The following is a 14502-nucleotide window of genomic DNA, read 5'->3' as shown; positions in this document are numbered from 1 at the left end:
TCTTTGTGACCCCATGGACTGTAGTCCACCAGGCTCCTCTGCCCATGGGATTTCCCAATCAAGAATACTAGAGTGGGTTGCCATTTCCTCTCCAGGAGATCTTCCCGACCCAGAAATTGAACCCAAATCTCCTACATTAGCAGGCAGATTCTTTTCCACTAAGCCACCAGGGTAGCCCCATGTTAATGTAAAACTTTATTAAAAACTTCCATTACTCATTACTCTCATATATAAAATAAACAAGTCAAAGATTTTGTATGTTACAAATTAACTATTAATAATGAGGCAACAGTAAGATAAGCAGTTTGAAGGAGAATTCAAACAATGTACAATCAGCAATTTAAAAACGAGGAAATATATTTACAAGTTTATGCAAAATTGGTCAATATCCACATGGAAACAGTCAATTATATTCCCCTGACAAAAACCCTTTGTCTTTCATGAACAAGAGTAATTTGCATTACTCTAGTTATCAGTTCAGTTCAATCACTCAGTTGTGTCCAACTCTTTGCAATCCCATGAATCGCAGCATGCCAGGCCTCCCTGTCCATCACCAAGTCCCGGAGTTCACCCAAACTCACGTGCATCGAGTTGGCCATGCCATCCAGCCATCTCATCCTCTGTCGTCCCCTTCTCTTCCTGCCCCTAATCCCTCCCAGCATCAGGGTCTTTTCCAATGAGTCAAATCTTCACATGAGGTGGCCAAAGTATTGGAGTTTCAGCCTCAGCATCAGTCCTTCCAATGAACACCCAGGACTGGTCTCCTTCAGGATGGACTGGTTGGACCTCCTTGCAGTCCAAGGGACTCTCAAGAATCTTCTCCAACACCACAGTTCAAAAGCATCAATTCTTCAGCGCTCAGCTTTCTTCACAGTCCAACTCCCACATTCATACATGACCACTGCAAAAACCATAGCCTTGACTAGACGGACCTTTGTTGGCAAAGTAATATCTCTGCTTTTTAATATGCTATCTAGGTTGGTCATAACTTTCCTTCCAAGGAGTAAGCGTCTTTTAATTTCATGGCTGAAATCACCATCTGCAGTGATCTAGGTATACTACAACTAAAAGATTGCATAAATAATAAATGGTGTGGACTCCTATAGATCAGAAAACCCAGAAAGTGCTCTAGATAAAACACTAAAGTGCTTCACACTTTTTCCTGACACTTTTTTATATAATTTACAAAATACATTTTGCAAAATTTAATTTAACCTGAATTTTCCTCCAAATTCAACTAATATGTATAGGGAACTTTATGAGGTGTTAGCCACCAATTCAGAAAACCATGTACTATTCTTACCATAGTGGTGATCACTGTATTTGTGTCCAATACAACATCTGAATCTGCCACTATAGATGTAGAATTCATAGTGATGTTTAGGAAAGCGATAACTGTCAGATGCTCAGTCATGTCCAACTCTTTGCGACCCCATGGACAGTAGCCCACCAGGCTCCTCTGTCCATGGAATTCTCCAGGCAAGAATACTGGAGTGGGTTGCCATTCCCTTCCCCAGGGGAATCTTCCTGACCCAGGGATCAAACCCAGGTCTCCTGCACTGCAGACTGATTCTTCACTGTCTGAGCCACCAGGGAAGCCCCTGGTGATTATAGATGTTTATAGAAGTGATATTTATAGATGTTTACATGTAAGTACATATTGAATCTGACTATTATGTCTTGTGATGCTGTAATGCCTTTCAAATTACATATTATAGTATTGTAAATTATTTTCTATTTATCTTTTATGTTACATTTTTAACTTTTTATTTTATATTGGAGTATAGTTGATTAACAATGTTGTACTATTTTCAGGGGTACAGCAAAGTGATTCAGTTATACAAACACATGTATCTGTTCTTTTACAGATTGTTTCCTACTTAGATAGTTCCATAATATTAAGCAGAGTTTCCTGTGCTATACAGTAGGTCCTTTTTGGTTACCCATTTTAAATATATCAGTGTGTACATGTCAATCCCAAACTCCCTGACCATCCCCCGCCCCCTTGTTTATATTAAGTTTGAACCATGCATTGATTTTTGGAAAGTGTATGTGTCCTTGATTATATTCTTGATGAAGCTCATTTCAGGATCAGGTGGTGAGCATTACAAAAGATTTTCAGGAAAAGGGGTACTGAGTTGGTTGGCTTGGGGGCACCTGGCATGGAGGTTGTCTATGATAACCTAGATGAGGTAAATTAAGTCAGAGCAGCAACACTGAGGAGAGAAACCACATTCCTGAACACGCAAGATCTGTCTGTCTATCTGTCCTTCCTTCTGCTCAGTCCTCCCCTTCTTCCCACCATAAACACAAACACACACCATGTTCTAAAAGCTTCCTATAAATAGGTTGTCATCTAATCCCCATTGCAGATTAGAATATTGATAAAGCCTTGGCCCCCCACTCCAGTGCTCTTGCCTGGAAAATCCCATGGACAGAGGAGCATGGAGGGCTGCAGCCCATGGGTCGCTAAGGGTCGGACACGACTGAGCGACTTCACTTTCACTTTTCACTTTCCTGCATTGGAGAAGGAAATGACAACCCACTTCAGTGTTCTTGCCTGGAGGATCCCAGGGACGGGGAGCCTGGTGGGCTGCCGTCTATGGAGTCGCACAGAGTCGGACACCACTGAAGCAACTTAGCAGCAGCTTTCATCATATATTATGTAGATTATGACATATTCCTGTAAAAGAAGAAAGATATGGTATATGTATATACATACATACATATATATAATGAAATATTACTCAGCCATAAGAAAGAATGAAATAATGCCATTTGTAGACATGTGGATGGACCTAGAGATTGTCATACTAAGTGAAGTAAAACAGAGAAGACAAATACCATATGATGTCACTTATATTTGATACCTTAAAAAATAATTCAAATGAATGTATTTATAAAACAGAAATAGGTCCAAAGAAATAGAAAACAAATGTATGGTTACCAAAGGAGAAGGCAGGGGGAGGGATAAGTTAGCAATTTGGGATTAAGATATACACACTATTGTATATAAAATATATAACCAACAAGGACCTACTATATAGCAGAGGGAACTCTACTCAATATTTTATAATAACCTATAAGAAAAAAGAATCTGAAAAGAATATATATATGAATTTACATGTTTGTGTGTGTGTGTGTGTGTGTGTGCTTCGTCACTCAATCGTGTCCAGCTCTTTATGACCACATGGACTGTAGCCCCCCAGGCTCCTCTGTCCATGGGATTCTCCAGGCAAGAATGCTGGAGTGGGTTGCCATGCCCTCCTCCAGAGGATCTTTCCACCCCAGGAAAGGAACCCAAATCTCCCACATTGCAGGCAGATTCTTCACCATCTGAGCCACCAGGCAAGCCCGTATATATTATATATATATATATATATAATAGATATATAACTGAATTGTTTGCTCTACATCTGAAAAATTAACACAGCATTGTAAATCAACTATACTTCAATTAAAAATTAAAGTTTTTTTAATTTTCATTTAAAAAAAAGGGAATATCTTAAACCAAATCCAGATCCTTTGTGGTATTCTGATAAAAGCTAGAGTAAGAGACCTAAACTCCTACAACACCAGGCCCTTAAGGGGTTCTGTGTGGACTGGCTATCTGTTGCTGCAATAAAAAATGACTGTACAATCTGGCGGCCAAAAGCAACAATGAGCATTTATTGTCACTCCCAGTTTCTGTAGGTTCGAAATCTATATAGTAATTTAGCGGAGTGGTTCAGGCTCAGAGTTGCTCATGAAGTTGCAGCCAAGATGTCAACTGAGGCGATAATCTTAAGGCTTGACTGATGGGGCTAATGGATCGGCTTCCAAGATGACATACTCAGAACCTTGCAAATTGCCCACAAGAAGGTCTCAGTTGTTCCTCATTCAAGCCTCTCCACATGGCTGCTTGAGTGTTCTCACAGCATGACAACTGATTTCCCTCAAAGCAATTCATCCAAGAGAGCGAAGTGGAAGAAGTCATGTCTTTTATGACCTAACCTCAGGGTCTTGCGTCATCATTTCCATAGCATTCTATGGAAGTCAGCCCTCTGCTGTGTGGAAGGGGAATCTATAGGGACCTTACTAACAGGAGGTAGTTCTATCAGTAACCCCATGAGAGGCTACCGTATCAGGTATGTGTTGTGAGCTTTCCACAGTCCCAAATGCACGTTTTATGTAAATGTAATCTTTACTATTCCCTCAGGCACATGTGAAATTGTTAGTAAAGAGAAAATATATCGATTATTTCTCTTCGCAAGTCAAAGCTGGAAAAACACCTTTTCAATAACCTTGGAATAAATGATTCAAAAGCCATTCAGAACCAAACTATGACCATGTTATTAAAACTAATAAATATTAGTTTCCTCCCATTTCATCCTCAGTCACTACCACAATACTGTCACGGTTACTTCATTTAGCCCCAAATATTCACTTCTTCAGTGTGATTTTATTCTCATCAATAAACCAAGGATCGTTGTTCTTTTTTTCCAAGTCATACTCATAATTTCTTCCTAGAGGGCTGATTCTAAGCTTCTAAATTGAAAGCTATTATAAATTATGCTACAAGGAAGAGAGGAAGTAGTCAGATGTGACTCAGAGCTCTGTAGTATTTATATTATATGAGGCAGGGTTTCGGTGTAATAAGATATCACAGATTAGGCATTTTTGTTTAATGAGGGAAAACTGTAACAAACTAAACTAGAAAAAGCTGTGCCTTGCTTGATTTGTTAAAATACACTGACAGCCATACTTCATTCTGATGATAGGAACTTCGTCTTCATAGCCTTGACTCACTTCTCGTAATTACTCACTTTAATCACTTAAGAAGACATAATTAGATATTTCAAAGACATCAAGTAGTGAGTGCAAAGTGTAAAATCCTATGGAAATGTATAAAATGCCTTAAAGTAAATGAAGATTTTTTTTAATATTCCAGTACCTAGAACATAACAGATACCAAATAAATATTAGTTTCCTCCCATTTCATCCTCAGTCCTGTCTCTCAATATTCTTTTTTCTTATTTATTTTATTGAAGTATAGTTAATTTACAATGTAAGGTTAATTTCTGCTGTGCAGCAAAGTGATTCAGTTTTATATATATATATATAAATATATATATACACATATATAATGTGTATATATATATATTCTTTTTATATTATTTTCCATTATGGTTTATTATAAAATATTGAATATAATTCTCTGTGCTTAGGACCTTATTGTTTATCCTTTCTATATATAATAATTTACATCTTCTAACCCCAAACTCCCAATCTATCCCTCCCCCTGTCTCTCAAGAGTTTAGATTCTGAGGCCATAACCCCATAGAAACATCTAACTAACATAGTAATAAGGCACAATGAGGTCCTCCAAGGTGTAGGAATTAAATTTCTTAACAATTTCAGTTTTAATTGAAATGTTATTTTAATGTTAACAGTAATAAAGATCTGGTAGTGAAATATTTTTACTTCTGTGGTGACTCTCTGCATAAGATTTTTACTTAATAAGTAGGCACATGTGAAATTTCACATTTACCTCAGTTAACCAAGGAGCTCTTTTTTATCTGAAGTTTACAAAATCTAAAACATCTACAGGAAACACTTCTAAAACTATATATTTCTGTACTTGTTTATTTATGTAATGTGCATTTATATATTTCACAATGCACACAGAAAGATAATATTGGAGATTTCAGTGACCTCAAGTTTCACCAAGAAAAAATTACATATATTTATGTTAAGAGACTAAACAATAGACTTATAAAAAATTTTTTTTAATATTTTTAAGTGATACATGTTCGTTATTTAAAAGTGTTAAAGGATGAAGAAAATTACCAAAAAGAGAAAATAAAATAATATTAAAACTGTGCTGCTCACAAATATTTAAATGCTAAATCTGTCTTTCCAGCTGTCTCTCAATACATTTTAACAGATAGGCTAGATTAAGTGCTTTTACAAATATGAAATGTTTCTGGAATGCTATTCAAATAAAATGGACTGCATTTAATTTTACTTGACTTTAACATAAGAAAGTGAAACTGAGATAAAACTTAAAAAACTGCTGAATTTCAGATGAATATTTCGTTACTTTATGATATACTCATTATTGAAAGATCCCTAAAGGCTAAAAAAGATTACCTAAAATATTAATTTGAGACATTATCACATTTCCTGTCTATGTACCAACATTAAACAGCATTTTGATGTATTATTATAAAAGGCAGGATTATCAGAATACTCACAGTCCAGCCGTCTTCACTCCCCCATATCCCAAGTATTGATAATTAGGTGAGTTATTATACGTTGTCAAAGTTTATAAATTTAAAACTGATTCTGCTGCTACAACTCCTGTGGCTTCTTGGACAGAATTCCACATTTAAATGAATTTAAGGCTCAATCTCAAACCTTCTATCACAGCTTCTCCATTCCTAAGTTCTCTGTTTTGATTTATCTTTCAGTTGGCTGGAATGTATCATCAAGTAACTGCTTCAAGGAGGGCTCTGGTTATCAAAGTTCCTGAGGGTTTGGTTACTAAACGAACTATTTTTCTATTCACAGCACTTCTAAAATCAAATGTGTAGGGTATTTTCCTAAAATCAATGCTTAACTTTCCAGACATCAACTGGGTGTCCTCCAACTCATTTATGACACTAAACACCTGGAGTTGGTACAGAGCCCACAGATAAAGAGCTCAGATCCTCAAGACTGCCCCCTACCATAGATGCCAAAGTGCCAGGCTGACACTTGTACTTCTGATCAACAAGTTATAAACTGAGCTTTCCCAGTTTTTACGGCTGCCATGGGAGGAACTGACTCCCAGGTCACCCAGCTCTGGCAGCCAATGGCATTCATCATTCGCACGTCCCCCAGAGCCACAGAAAACGAAAGCAGTTTTAAACAAACACCAAGCCCTTCCTGTGATCATCACCCTGGATTTAGCACAGGGGAAGCAGGCAAACACGCAGGGCTCCCATTTCCTCCCTGAAACAGATTTGACTACAGACTTTTCCAGCTGCTGCTGCCCAAGGTTCAGAAATATAGGAGCTCTGTGTCAGGAACTGGAGGCAGAGACAAATACGTATTTCTTATTGTATCACAGCTACTTGCGACCTGTAACTTTCCAACGTGAAGGCCAGCTTCACTTTTGGAGTCTCTTCCTCTGCCATCTTCACCGATGCCCTCTCTACAGTTCTTAGAACTGCATTTGAATATCCCTTGGCCTCAAAATAAAAAGTGTAACTTTTTCTAAAGCCAAATCGTATTAAAGTATTCTGACAAATATGGCATTTTGCTACCTCACACTTCCCTTCTGTGCAGGCCCAGTTACCAAAAGTACTCCCTTTTAATTCCGCTCTTTCTTCTGGTATTTATTCTTGCCTTATTTCTAAATGATATGTATCCTTTGAGCCATCTGTTTCATATATTATTTACTAACTTCCTATTACTGCAATTAGGAATTTGAGGTTCTACAACACGCTTCCCTCTCAGCATGGTAACAACTATTATTGAATCAATATTCAGTGCTTACATTATGTATTCACAGCAGACCTATTTGCCCTAAATATGTTTACTGTTTTCCTGGAATTTAACATTTTCTTTGTTTTCGCTTTTCTTTTTTTTAACTTGCATAATGTTCTTTGGCTGATACCTAAAAAGTCAAGTTGTTTTGGATCTGTTCTGCATCCCCCATGATGAAACAAATGGCCTTGGCTCTTTGTGCTTGCCATCTCCATTGCCATGTAAAAACTTCAAGATCAGAATGGCTTTTGCTGTTGCCATGTGTTTTGCATAAGAATCTGGTGAAAACATAATTATTTAAAATACATTTATAAATGGTGGTAAGGTTTCTAAGAAAGTTTTATTTTGAAAGAATTGACTATAGCCTTCAGTCAGTCAGTTCAATCGCTCAGTCGTGTCCGACTCTGCGATCCCATGGAGTGCAGCACGCCAGCCCTCCCTGTCCTTCACCAACTCCCGGAGCTTACTCATACTCATGTCCATTGAGTCAGTGATGCCATCCAACCATCTCAACCTCTGTCGTCCCCTTCTCCTCCCACCTTCAATCTCTCCCAGCATCGGGGTCTTTTCAAATGAGTCAGTTCTTCACATCAGGTGGCCAAAGGATTGGAGTTTCAGCTTCAACTTCAGCCCTTCCAATGAATATTCAGAACTGATTTCCTTTAGGATGGACTGGTTGGATCTCCTTGCATTCCAAGGGACTCTCAAGAGTCTTCTCCAACACCACAGTTCAAAAGCATCAATTCTTCAGCACTCAGCCTTCCTCACAGTCCAACTATCACATCCATACATGACCACTGGAAAAACCATAGCTTTGAGTAGATGGACCTTTGTTGGCAAAGTTATGTCTCTGCTTTTTAATATGCTGTCTAAGTTGGTCATAGCTTTTCTTCCAAAGAGTAAGCACCTTTTAATTTCATGGCTGCAGTCACCATCTGCAGTGATTTTGGAGCCCAAGAAAATAAAGTCTGTAGCAGTTTTCATTCTTTCCCCATCTATTTGCCATGAAGTGATGGGACTGGATGCCATGATCTTAGTTTTCTGAATGTTGAGCTTTAAGCCAACTTTTTCACTCTCCTCTTTCACTTTCATCAAGAGGCTCCTTAGTTTTTTTTTCACTTTCTGCCATAAGGGTGGTGTCATCTGCATATCTGAGGTTATTGATATTTCTTCCAGTAATCTTGATTCCAGCTTATGCTTCATCCAGTCCAGCGTTTCTCATGATGTTCTCTGCATATAAGTTAAATAAGCAGGGTGACAGTATACAGCCTTGATGTACTCCTTTTCCTATTTAGAACCAGTCTGTTGTTCCGTGTCCAGTTCTAACTGTTGCTTCCTGACATGCACACAGATTTCTCAGGAGGCAGGTCAGGTGGCCTTGTGTTCCCATCTCTTTCAGAATGTTCCACAGTTTGTGGTGATAATTTGGCATAGTCAATAAAGCAGAAATAGATGTTTTTCTGGGACTGTCTAGTTTTTTCAATAACCCAACGGATGTTGGCAATTTGATCTGTGATTCCTCTGCCTTTTCTAAAACCAGTTTGAACATCTGGAAGTTCACGGTTCACATATTGTTGAAACCTGGCTTGGAGAATTCTGAGCATTACTTTACCAGCGTGTGAGATGAGTGCAATTGTGCGGTAGTTTGAGCATTGTTTGTCATTGCCTTTCTCTGGGATTAGAATGAAAACTGAGCTTTTCCAGTCCTGTGGCCACTGCTGAGTTTTCCAAATTTGCTGGCATATTGAGTGCAGCACTTTCACAGCATCATCTTTTAGGATTTGAAACAACTCAACTGAAATTCTATCACCTCCACTAGCTTTGTTCTTAGTGATGCTTCCCAAGGACCCCTTGACTTCACGCTCTAGGATGTCTAACTCTAGGTGAGTGAGCAGACCATTGTGATTATCTGGGTTGTGAAGATCTTTTTTGTACAGTTCTTCTGTATATTCTTGCCACCTCTTTTTAATATCTTCTGCTTCTGTTAGGTCCATACCATTTCTGTCCTTTATTGTGCTCATCTTTGCATGAAATGTTCCCCTGGTATCTCTAATTTTCTTGAAGAGATCTCTAGTCTTTCCCATTCTGTTGTTTTCCTCTATTTCTTTGCACTGATCACCGAGGAAGGCTTTCTTATCTCTCCTTTCTATTCCTTGGAACTCTGCATTCAAATGCAGAGTTTTCTCCTTTGCTTTTCACTTCTTCTTTTCACTTCTTCTTTTCACAGCTATTTGTAAGGCCTCCTCAGACAGCCATTTTGCTTTTTTGCATTTCTTTTTCTTGGAGATATCTTGATCCCTGCCTCCTATACAATCTCACAAACCTCCGTCCATGGTTCATCAGGCACTCTGTCTATCAGATCTAATCCCTCGAATCTCTTTGTCACTTCCACTATATAATCGTAAGGGATTTGATTTAGGTCATACCTGAATGATCTAGTGGTTTTGCCTACTTTCTTCAATTTAAGTCTGAATTTGGCAATAAGGAGTTCATGATCCGAGTCAGCTCCCGGTGTTGTTTTTGCTGACTGTATAGAGCTTCTCCATCTTTGGCTGCAAAGAATATCTGATTTCGGTATTGACCATCCAGTGATGTCCCTGTGTAGAGTCTTCTCTTGTGTTGCTAGAAGAGGGTGTTTGCTATGACCAGTGCATTCTCTTGGCAAAACTCTATTAGCCTTTGCCCTGCTTCATTCCGCATTCCAAGACCAAATTTGCCTGTTACTCCAGATGTTTCTTGACTTCCTACTTTTGCATTCCAGTCCCCTATAATGAAAAGGACATCTCTTTTGGGTGTTAGTTCTAGCAGATCTTGTAGGTCTTCATAGAACTGTTCAACTTCAGCTTCTTCAGCATTACTGGTCGGAGCATAGACTTGGGTTACCATGATATTGAATGGTTTGCCTTGGAAATGAACAGAGATCATTCTGTCAGTTTTTGAGATTGTATTCAAGTACTGCATTTCAGACTCTTTCATTGACTATGATGGCTACTCCATTTCTTCTAAGGGATTCCTGCCTGCAGTAGTACATATCATGGTCATCTGAGTTAAATTCTCCGATTCCAGTCCATTTTAGTTTGCTGATTCCTACAGTGTCATGTTCACTCTCTCCATCTCCTGTTTGACCAGTTCCAATTTGCCTTGATTCATGGACCTGACATTCCAGGTTCCTATGCAATATTGCTCTCAATAGCATCGGACTTTGATTCTATCACCAGTTACATCCACAACTGGTGTTGTTTTTGCTTTGGCTCTATCTCTTCATTCTTTCTGGAGTTATTTTTCCACTGATCTCCAGTAGCATATCGGGCACTTACCAACCTGGGGAGTTCATCTTTCAGTGTCCTATCTTTTTGTCTTTTCATACTGCTCATAGGGTTCTCAAGGCAAGAATACTGAAGCGGTTTGCCATTCCTTTCTCCAGTGGACCACATTTTGTCAGACCTCTCCACCATGACCCGTCCGTCTTGGGTGGCCTCACACAGCATTGTTCATAAATTCATTGAGTTAGACAAGGCTGTGGTCCATGTGCTCAGATTGGTTAGTTTTCTGTGGCTGTGGTTTTCAGTCTGTCTGCCCTCGGATGGAGAAAGATAAGAGGCTTATGGAAGCTTCCTGATGGGAGAGACTGACTGAGGGGGAAACTAGGTCTTATTCTGATGGGTGGGGTTCAGTTCAGTTCAGTCGCTCAGTCATGTCCGACTCTTTGCAACCCCATGAGTCGCAGCACGCCAGGCCTCCTTGTCCATCACCAACTCCCGGAGTTCGCTCAGAGTCGTGTCCATCGAGTCAGTGATGCCATCCTGCCATCTCATCCTCGGTCATCCCCTTCTCCTCCTGCCCCCAGTCCCTCCCAGCATCAGAGTCTTTTCCAATGAGTCAACTCTTCACATGAGGTGGCCAAAGTACTGGAGTTTCAGCTTTAGCATCATTCCTTCCAAAGAAATCCCAGGGATGATCTCCTTCAGAGTGGACTGGTTGGAGCTCCTTGCAGTCCAAGGGACTCTCAAGAGTCTTCTCCAACACCACAGTTCAAAAGCATCAATTATTCGGCGCTCAGCCTTCTTCACAGTCCAACACTCACATCCATACTTGACCACAGGGAAAACCATAGCCTTGACTAGATGGACCTTAGTCAGCAAAGTAATGTCTCTGCTTTTGAATATGCTATCTAGGTTGGTCATAACTTTTCTTCCAAGGAGTAAGCGTCTTTTAATTTCATGGCTGCAGTCACCATCTGCAGTGATTTTGGTGTCCCCCAAAATAAAGTCTGACACTGTTTCCACTGTTTCCCCATCTATTTCCCATGAAGTGATGGGACCGGATGCCATGATCTTAGCTTTCTGAATGTTGAGCTTTAAGCCAACTTTTTCACTCTCCTGGGGAGTGCTCAGTAAATCTTTAATCTAATTTTCTGTTGATGGGTGGAGCTGTGTTCCCTCCCTGCTATTTACCTGGTGCCAGACTATGGTGGAGGTAATGAAGATAATGGGGACCTCCTTCAAAAGATCCCATGCATGTACTGCTACACTCACTGCCCCGAAACCTGAGGTGGCCACCACCGACTCATGCCTCTGCTGGAGACTCCTGGAAATTCATGGGCAAGTCTGGGTCAGTCTCTTGTGGGGACACTGCTCCTTTCTCCTGGGTCCTGTTGCACACAAAGTTCTGTTTGTGTCCTCAAAGAGTTTATTTCCCAGTCCTGTGTAAGTTCCAGCAGCTCTATGGTGGAGTTAATGGCGACCTCCTCCAAGAGGGCTTATGCCATACCCAAGTCTGCTGCACCCAAAGCCCCTGCCCCTGTGGCAGTCCACTGCTGACCTCAAACACAGTTCTGGCTCAGTCTCTGTCAGTCTCTGACTATAGCCTTACTGGTTTCAATATCAAGCTGAGAGAATATAAGTGAAGTGAAGTCGCTCAGTCGTGTCCGACTCTTTGCGACCCCATAGACTGCAGCCTGCCAGACTCCTCTGTCCATGGGATTTTCCAGGCAATAGTTCTGGAGTAGATTGCCGTTTCCTTCTCCAGGGGATCTTCCCAACCCAGGGCTCGAACCTGGATCTGCCGCATTGTAGACAGAGGCTTTACCGTCTGAGCCACAAGGGAAGTCCAATATAACAAGTCTTTTAAAATCATACTTAGATAGCGATATTAAATTCAGCAAAGAAAAATACAAGATAACCAACTTAGTTTAAATTTCAGATAAAGAAATGATGATTTAGTATAAGTATATTCCAGTGGGAACCCTGTCTTTCACCTAACAATGTTCATTTAAATAGCCAACTGTTCTATCAGTGAAATGAACTTGGTTGGGTTTATTGTGAATGTGAATGATTAATGTGAAGAGGCTACAAAGGGAAAAAGAAATTCATTTTTGTTGGCTGATAACGTAATGCTGCAGATTGTTTTAATCTGACTGAAGTCTGCATACTGGAAAAGGTGTGAGTAGTGAGACATTGACCCAGAGAAGAATGAAGACACATGTCATTGGTCTTCTTCCCTGGCCCTGGTCATCTGGAAGGGTGCTGAGATCGCATCCCAGGAGCATGAATTCAAATGTGTTTCTCCATAACACCAAGAGGTTGAATCAAACCACTGATGGTACTCAAAGTGTTCGATTCACTCATCCCAGGTCCTTCCACAGGTGTTCTAGACAGCTCGGGCTGCTACCATATAGCAAAACGTCATAGACTGGGTGGCTTAAACTATAGAAGTTTATTCCTCACAGTTCTGTAGGCTAAAATGTCCAAAATCAAACTGCTGACTGATCTGGTTACTGGAGAGGGTCTTTTTTCCAGTCAACACACAGATGCCTTCTTTCTGCATCTGCACATGGCAGAGACGGATCATCTCTCATGTCTCTTCTTATTTATAAGGGCACTAATCCCATTCATGAGGGCTCCATCCTCGTGACTTAATTACCTCCGAAAGACTGTTCCTCCAGATACTGTCACACTGGAGGTGAGGACTGTAACACATAAATTTTGGAAGGAGGCAAACATTCAGTCCATAGCAATGGAGATGTGAATAAAACTACAAGTGTATGTCCAGAAATATCTTAGCTGTTAGGAAACTTCATTCTAATAGTAGACAAACCTAGGCATCCTCCAAGGGGGAAAGAAAGGGGGAACTTCTTTGAAATCTGCTTGCAATTCACCATAGACAGTTTTTATTTTAAGAAACTAATAAAAGTAATATGATTCCACCTTTCAGAGCTGTTTATCCCTTGGAATTTCAGTTTGGGTGATTGTACTCTAGTAAATTAGCTGACTGAGAGTCCAAAGATTATATCTGCCTCCAGACAGTCCATTCATCATGCTTAGCGTTTGAATTTGAGCACAGCTTTCCCACATATTTGCCAAAATGCCACCAAAGTAATCACAGAAAGCTCCCTGTTTTGATCTACCTAATGCCTTAAATATTGTCAGTGGCTGTGGAATTTAGGTTTATTGGAATATTTTAATAACCCACCAATCTCTTTATCTGAAAGCTTCATATAACCACTCTTTTAGTTCATAAATACTTATTGATTTTAATTTTGCACCAAAAAGGGAGTGGACTTCAGTAGTTCAATATGTACTTACTCAAGAAAGTAATGCAAAGTGGTAGTATTATCAAGATATAATCATGTAGGAATGAAAAAACCTTTAAATAGTATCAAATACTTACTTGCACGGCCAATGCAAAGTTCAAATTATTTGTGTGTAACCCACAGCTTCACACTTTCAATATTATTTTGCAAACAGGCAAATTGTTCATTTAGATTATCCCATTTTGGAAAAACATGATTTAAATTTTGATTAGTAAAACTACCAAAATGTGATAATTGTGATCCCCCAAAAATCCAGTTGCATAAAATTCAGACTGCATGACTGGAAAGTGAACAAAATTTTCAGGCCAAAAGTGCCCAACCAATTGGCTTAGAGTTCCAGATGGGTATGTGGGATCCAAGTCTATCCCAAAGCCATCTGCGGTTTGTACCACCTGCTG

General features: G+C 39.7%; 1 protein-coding gene across 1 annotated transcript in view; it reads left to right on the top strand.

The window, feature by feature from the left end:
- The window catches only part of IMPG1 (interphotoreceptor matrix proteoglycan 1), a 157050-nt gene that overhangs the window by 109079 nt on the left and 33469 nt on the right, over positions 1 to 14502 (top strand). The window lies entirely within an intron of this gene.

The sequence above is a fragment of the Capra hircus genome, chromosome 9 (assembly GCF_001704415.2).
Source record: "Capra hircus breed San Clemente chromosome 9, ASM170441v1, whole genome shotgun sequence".
Taxonomy (NCBI): domain Eukaryota; kingdom Metazoa; phylum Chordata; class Mammalia; order Artiodactyla; family Bovidae; genus Capra; species Capra hircus.
The sequence above is the reverse complement of the archived record's forward strand: the minus strand, read 5'-3'. Positions and strand labels throughout refer to the sequence as shown.